At 27.7% G+C, this 8,206-nt stretch overlaps 1 protein-coding gene across 2 annotated transcripts in view; it reads left to right on the forward strand.

Annotated features, from left to right (window-relative positions):
* The first annotated feature begins 3,523 nt into the window (after nt 1-3,523).
* LOC123011485 (tubulointerstitial nephritis antigen-like) overlaps nt 3,524-8,206 on the forward strand; it is a 13,732-nt gene continuing 9,049 nt past the window's right edge. The window contains exon 1 of one of the 2 annotated variants that reach the window (XM_044408931.1): nt 3,524-3,679. The gene's annotated coding sequence lies outside the window, so the exon portion shown is untranslated. The remainder of the gene's footprint in view (nt 3,680-8,206) is intronic. The other variant, XM_044408932.1, reaches the window with a different exon arrangement.

Raw genomic sequence — 8,206 nt, forward strand, 5'->3', positions numbered from 1 at the left:
TCCTAAAAGTAGTTTAAAAGACAACAAATTTGATAACAAATTTTTCAATAAACAACATAACAGAAACTGGGAAAGAAGTGAAGAAATTAGATTTTTTTTTGGGTCAAAATATCAGAAGAAAAAGGAAGATGTTTTTCGAAGATTCTAAATGATTGAATTTTTATTTTTATTTTATTTCAAAAACAAAAATATTAGTAATTTCTTTAAAAAAATCTTAGATTACGAATCTTTAATTACAGTGTAATAATAATAATCCTCATAAAAGTAGTTTAAAAGACAATAAATTTGATAACAAAATTTGCAATAAACAGTAACAGGTGTAACTATGGCAACCTGTTGATGGTTTCCATAGAAATGGCTATAGTTTTCATGAGTATTTTCAGGTTTAATTAATTTTCTGAAAATTGAGTTTGAACACTGTTTGCGTGTTTTATTTCGAGTAATTGCGAACACAAGTGTGGAATGTTAATTGCGAATGAATTAAAAGCAACGAATAAAAAATTGTAATAAATCATGGGATAAAAATATCGTTCCCAATATTGCTCTCAGCCCCAATTACTTTCGTTTTTCGTTTTTAAATAATTCGGGATAATTTTAGAAACGTATGAAAGTCGTGAGTAATGCAGCAGAGATTTTAACAACAGGACTTGCGTCCAATTTAAATTTGGAAACAACAGGTAGGTCAAAACCGCGAAAATTCGCGTCATGTTTTATTTAAAAGTACGACGTGGAGTTATGGTTTATTTCAAACGATTTTCTTGTTTTATCCCAAATTTGTTCCATATGCTGACACACTTCATAATAATTGTGCAATTTTCACACATTTGCTTGTAATTTTTCGTTTCAACAGTGGCAGCAGTGTTTTCAATCATTGTACACAGTGTCCCAGAAATAACTGCCACCAATGGAAACGGCATTTAATGTTAATTACATACACATTTTAGGCTGAAATTTGAGGTACAGCCTGTAGTTGTGAAAAAGAATTATCAATATCATATACAGTGGGTTAAAAATGCGATGTAGAAAACAAAAAAATTATAAAAATCGAGGCAGATTTGGCTGAAAAACTGTTTTACCCGCCACTAATTTCCATTTTTTATTGTTGTCATGACGTTTGTATTTTTGTAACCATAACAACATACAAAATTTTGTACATTTCTATAGCAACTACACAAATTAACAGAATGTTACTTCACAGTTGACTCGTTTAGGATAAAAAAAGGGATTTTAAATAAAATTGCAAAAAAGCCAGAAAAATTTTGCAAACAGTGTGATATCACTGAAATCAATAAAAAAATCTTTTATTTTTTTAATTATTTTATATTATATAGGGTGAGTTTTTAGAACTGCGTCGTAGTCTCATTGTGCAGTTCTCAAATCTCTATCGACTACAATATCAGTATTCCAGGACCGTATCCAACTTTTTTTTTAATCACAACATACATATTTTTTCCACATTTTTATTTATCGTATTAAATGCTATAAAATTATTTTTTGTTTTTAGATTTCGATTGCGGCGTTGCCAAGTTAATGATATTTTTGTAGACAAATTTTGAAATACACTTTCGCTTAAAGGCTCCTAGCATCTTTATTATTAACAATAAAAAGTAAATTTTTGCACATTAGTAAAGAAGACTTTGCTCCATTTTTATTTGTTTTAGTTATACAGGGTGGTTACAAAATTCTATAATAATTTTATTTTTATCGTAATCAACTAGTATTTTTGAGTTTTTATTCTAAAATTATCAATATCATAATAATTCACAAAATAAAAAAAATACCCGCCACTGATTTTCGTTTTTTATTGTTGTTATGACGTTTTTATTTTTGTAACCAAAACAACATACATAATTTAGTACATTTCTATAGCAACCACACTAATTAACAGAAATTTACTTCACAGTCGACTCGTTTAGGATGGAAGGGTTTTCAAAAAAAGCTGAAAAACGTTCAAAAAATTATGTTTCTTTTGATTTCACTGAAATTATTAAAAAAAAAATTTTTTTCTTACTTATTTTTATTATACAGTGTGAATTTTTAGAGTGATTTCAAAAGGTAATTAAAAGTACAAAAGTATTTTTTTTCCTCATTGTATAGTTGTCAAAACTCTATTGACTAAAACAATTTTGAAATACACAGGGGGTTCCATTATTCCAGGACCGTATTCAACTTTTTTAATCACAACATTCATATTTTTGCCCACATTCTCATTTATCATGTAAAATGCAATAAAAGCACGTTTTGTTTTTAAATTTACATTGCGACGTTGCCAAGTTATTAATATTTATGTGGCTAAATTTTAAAAATAAATACAGTTTTGCTTAAATTCTTCTAGCATCATTTTTATTAACAATGAAAAAGTAAATTTTTGCACATTAGTAAAGAAAGTTTTGCTCTATCGTTTGACGGCATTTTTATTTGTTTCACTTATACAGAATGCTTACCAAATTGTATTATATTTTTATATTTTTGAGTTTTTATTCTAAAAATATCAATTTCATTTAGTCGGGCTTAAAAATAATTAAATAAATTCAACTACAAAAACGCGATGTAAAAGTAATTATAATTCACCAAATAAAAAAAAACACCCGCCACTGATATGCATTTTTTATTGTTGTCATGACGTTTTTATTTTCGTAACCATAACAACATACGTAATTTAGTACATTTCTATAGCAACTACACAAATTAACAGAAATTTACTTCACAGTCGACTCGTTTAGGATGAAAAAAAGGATTTCCAAATAAAATTTAAAAACGCTCAAAAAATTATGCAAACACAGTGTGTTTCTTTTGATATAAGTGAAATTATTAAAAATTTTCTGTACCAATTTTTTTTAATTTATTTTTATTATACAGGGTGGGTCTTTAGAACGGTTTCGAAAGGTAATGACCTTGTAATTAAAAGTACAAAAGTAGTTTTTTGCCCCATTGTATAGTTGTCAAATCTCTATTCACTAAAACAATTTTGAAATATACAGGGGGTTTCATTATTCCAGGACCGTATCCAACTTTTTTTTAATCACAACATACATATTTTGGTCCACATTCTCATTTATTTAAATGGTACAAAATCACGTTTTGTTTTAAAATTTCGGTTGCGACGTTGCCAAGTTATTGATATTTTTGTGGCCAAATTCTATTTTAGCGTATTCTATTGGTAATAATAATTTCTGAAACACCCTGTATAAACGATAATAAATGTGTTACAAAACTCTAGAACAATTGCCGTTCACCAGGTTGCCAACTTGATCAAATTTTTACGAAATAATAGTAATAACGGTTTGCTTAACGGCATTTCTTCCTTATTGTCTTCCCAACAAATTGATATGAGATAAATATGATATTCATTTGTTTTGACAGGCGTAAAATTTTCCAGAGTGTCACTTCTTATCTCCCAGTTTGTTTAATTTAACACTCAGTCAGACAGCCAAAATTCTTGTATTCAATTTCCAATAAGTGTTAAAAATCTGACACATTTTTCTTATCTCTGAAACAATATTTATAAGTGCTATTTGAACACTGACTACGAAGAATTATTATTTTTATACGGGATGGCCGGAGTAGGAGGGACTACCTTAGATCTCGGCAACTTTGCAGCAGTTGTTGATTGTAGTTGGCTGTGACAAGTTTCAAATCAGTGATAGACGACGCATCGAGGCGGCGACGACGCTCCATTGTAAGTCAATTGTCACCACGCGCGTCATTTAAATAAAATTATTCAAATATTCGAGTTTTTTGTTTACGGATGTCATTTGATGAATTATCGAGTCCGGTTGACCGGAGAACCACATTTTTTCGCTCTTATCTCCTCTCATGATGTTTATTTATCTTAATTTTGGTGCAAATGAGTCAACTTTTGCCCATTTCCCAAAAATAAACAAATTCAGGTAATCGATAGTTGGCTAAAAATACGATTCAATTAAACGCTTTGTTGGCAAATTGTTCGAATATTTGAGTCATTTTAATGCGAAAAACACCGGATTTTCTCACATTTCACCGATGAGCCACTCTGTATTTATAGAAATAAATAATAAGCCGTAAAATAATCGTGTCATTAACGCGATTCGAGGTTTATGGCTTGAGCTTTGATTTTTTCTATTATTGTCTTCAATTTAGACAATTAAATGCGTTTATTTACTAAATACATGTTTATGTGTCGTTGAGAACGCTATAAAACCATCGCTTGAAATTCAAAATCGACATTGTTTTCGAAATTTCCTGCGATTAAAAATATTTTAAGATGAAAAAAACCACATCCGTTCCAATTTGGGGGGAAATTGTGGTTTTTCGCGAATTTTTCGACGCAAAACTGCCTGTAATCGGTTTTTATTGCTCGAGTGTGCAAAATGCAATTAATAAAATTATTATTTACAAATAAAGCTTGCATCACTCGTTTGCATAATTGGAAAATTCTTCGTTTTTTACCACTACCATCCAATATTATTAACATTAAAAAACTATAAACATTTATCTAACATTGTTGTCGTCATTTTGGCCCAATATTTGCATTTAAAGTGCGAAAATCACTATTTTAAATTCTTTAAATTTTTTTACCTTATTAATCGTTTTAACTATTTTTTTAGTGTGCTAGAATAAGAAAAAGATGAGATTTTTTATAGCTGAACTGTTTATAACCCGAGGTGCGTAGCATCGAGGGAAATAATAATTGCGAGGCTATAAAAATCTTGTCTACCCTGTTTTATATAATATTTTTTTCACTGCTAGCATTATTAACTTAAGTTCTCTAATCCATTATTGCCCTTGGTTAGTAAAAAAATGATTATTGACCACTATACCACCTCTCGACAAACTAAATATTTTGGTACCTTTTACAACCAGTATTTTGTTTTACTAGGATTAAAAGTATCACTTTTTTGTCAGAGAAGCGTAGCGTAGACAAAAAAACTCACTTTTAAGCTGAATAAAACACTACTATCGAATATTATTAACATTTAGGAAAACTATAAATATTTTTTGTTTATTTATTGTTGTCGTCATTTTAGCCCAATATTTGCATTTAAAATGCGAAAATCATTATTTTAAATTCTTTAAATTTTTTTACCTTATTAATTGTTTTAACTATTTTTTTGTGTGCTAGAAAAAGAAAAAGAAGAGATTTTTTATAGTCGAACTGTTTATAACCCGAGGTGCGTAACATCGAGGGAAATAATAATTGCGAGGCTATAAAAATCTTCTCTCCCGTGTTTTATATAATATTTTTTTTACTGCTAGCATTATTACATACATTATTAACTTAAATTCTCTAATCCATTATTGCCCTTGGTTAGTAAAAAAATGATTATTGACAAACTAAATATTTTGGTACCTTTTACAACTAGTAGTGAAATAGTATATTGTTTTACTAGGATTAAAAGTATCACTTTTTGGCCAGCAAATAGGCAAACAAAACTCACTTTTAAGCCGAATAAAACACTACCATCGAATATTATTAACATTTAGAAAAACTATAAATATTTATCTCACATTGTTTTCGCCATTTTGGCCCAATATTTGCATTTAAAGTTCGAAAATCACTATTCTAAATTTTTTTAATTTTTTTACCTTATTAATTGTTTTAACTATTTTTTTAGTGTGCTAGAATAAGAAAAAGAAGAAATTTTTTATAGTCGAACTGTTTATAACCCGAGGTGCGTAGCATCGAGGGAAATAATAATTGCGATGCTATAAAAATCTTCTCTCTCGTGTTTTATATAATATTTTTTTTACTGCTAGCATTATTACATACATTATTAACTTAAATTCTCTAATCCATTATTGCCCTTGGTTAGTAAAAAAATGATTATTGACAAACTAAATATTTTGGTACCTTTTACAACTAGTAGTGAAATAGTATATTGTTTTACTAGGATTAAAAGTATCACTTTTTGGCCAGCAAATAGGCAAACAAAACTCACTTTTAAGCCGAATAAAACATGCTATTTTTTCTCCAGTCAACAATAACATACCCAAAATTTAAAAAAAAGTGTATATTGTTTTATTAAGATTAAAAGTGTAAGTTTTTAAAGGTAGGATTTAAAAAAATTAAGTAATTTTATCTTTCAAAAATGATCTTAAAAATTGAGAAAAAAAGTTTTTATAATATTTTGTTTTGGTAATAAAAGGTACACGCTGTATATAAAATAATGCTGTCTTTGCAACGCATACTTTTCGGTTAATAAGTCTTTCACTTTCAGTCATTTCTGGGCCATGCTGTATACAAAATTGTTTTTATTTTTTGTTGATTTTGATTAAATTTTTTTCTCTAAAATGGGCCAAAGTTCAATTAATAAGTCAGCTGTGACCTAAAACTCTCAATTGCGATCTATTTTTCTCCCATAGCTGTGTTTTTTTCGTGACACAAGTGACGTCACCTCATTCCCGAGTGCTTGATTAATTTGCAATAAATCGAGGATTAATGGCGTCCTGTTTATTTTCGAAAATTGTTTTTCGTTTCCGAAAAAGGCGCGAAAACCGACGTGAATATTTCCACGAAAAAAAAATGTAAGTAGGTTAAAAAATAACACACGCCTATCGAAAATAAACTTGTTGAATTAAAGATGCTTCACGAATGCTTTGGGATAATTTATGGGTGTTTAAAAATATATAAATGGGGCTTTTTCGAGTGATTGTTTAGATTCAGTGCAGATTTTGTATCAAGGTTGCGATTCAAGGCCATTGTAAACAAATGTCAACAATAAATCGAGCCAAATTCAAGTGTTATCTAATAGATGCGCTTGATGACCTTTAAACAATATATTTTTAAGCAAAAAATTTTTTTTTCACAAATTTATTCATTGAGTCAGTGGCGTCACGTACAAGCAATAAATATGTCACTAGCCACTCCGGTCATTAGTTTTAAATGGCTAGAAATAATTGAAAAAATTAATTTTGTCGTAAATATGACAGGTTTTGATTAATTGGACATAATTTTAAAACGCACGTTTAAAAATAAAGCTTGTGTCATAAATTGGGTATTAATTAAAGAAACATTAATTAACCCATAATTTGTCATAACATTTAATTAGTTTTTGTGTTTGTTTATTAAAATAATCGAAAAAATAATAAATTTTGCTGTTTACTATTAAACCAGTGGCGTAGAAACGTATACAAGGTGTATCAAATTTCATATGCATCCTCCAAATTTGTCAAAAATTAATTAGTTTGTGTTTGTTTATTAAAATCGAAAAAAATAAACCAGTGGCGTAGAAATTTATACAAGGTGAGTTTAATTATGTTCGCACCCCCTTCAAACACTTCATATATTAAATAAAAATTGTAGAATTTTTTTTTCAAGGAGAACGATAATTAAAATTTTTATTTAATTAAAAATAATTTGTCAAAAAATTTATGTAATTATAGTTTTTGTGTTTATTAGTATCGAAAAAAAAAATAAACCAGTGGCGTAGAAACTTATACAAAGTGAATCAAATTTTATGCGCACCTCTCAAACATTTCTTATTAATTAAATTAAAATTGTAGAAAAATTAATATGTGATTTTTTTCTAGAGGAACAATAATTCATGAACTTTTGATTTAATTAAAAATAATTTGTCATTTAATTGCTTTTTATTTTTGTATATTAATATAATTGAAAAAATAATACATTTTTTTATTTATCATTAAACCAGTGACGTAGAAACATACCGGGTGAATCAATTTTTTTTCGCTCACTTTTTTAGTAATTAAATTAAAACTGTAGAAAAAATTGTGATTGTTTAATTAATAACATTTTAATTAAATAAAAAAATGCCTAACATTTAATTAGTTTTTGTGTTTGTTTATTAAAATAATCGAATTTTTTTTTGCTGTATATCATTAAACCAGTGGCGTAGAAACGTATACCAGGTGTATCAAATTTTATACGCACCCACCCTCCCATACATTTCTTATTAATTAAATTAAAAATGTAGGAAGGATTTTTTTAAAGTAAAACAATAATTAATGAAATTTTAATTTAATTAAAAATAATTCTATTAGAACAATCCAAAAACAAATAAATTCTGCCGTTTACCATTGAACCAGTGGCATAGAATTATATACAAGGTGTATCAAAATTTATCCACACCCCTTTTTAATTAAAATAAAATTGTAGAAAAATTTGTGATTTTTTTCAAGTAGAACGATATTTTAACGAAATTCTAATTTAATTAAAAAGAATTACTTTTTGTGTTTGTTTATCAAAATAATCGAAAAAATAAAAAAT

Source organism: Tribolium madens, unplaced genomic scaffold, assembly GCF_015345945.1.
Source record: "Tribolium madens isolate multiple individuals breed KSU strain unplaced genomic scaffold, Tmad_KSU_1.1 Scaffold_91;HRSCAF=231;Tcas5.2_LG7, whole genome shotgun sequence".
In the NCBI taxonomy this organism is placed as follows: domain Eukaryota; kingdom Metazoa; phylum Arthropoda; class Insecta; order Coleoptera; family Tenebrionidae; genus Tribolium; species Tribolium madens.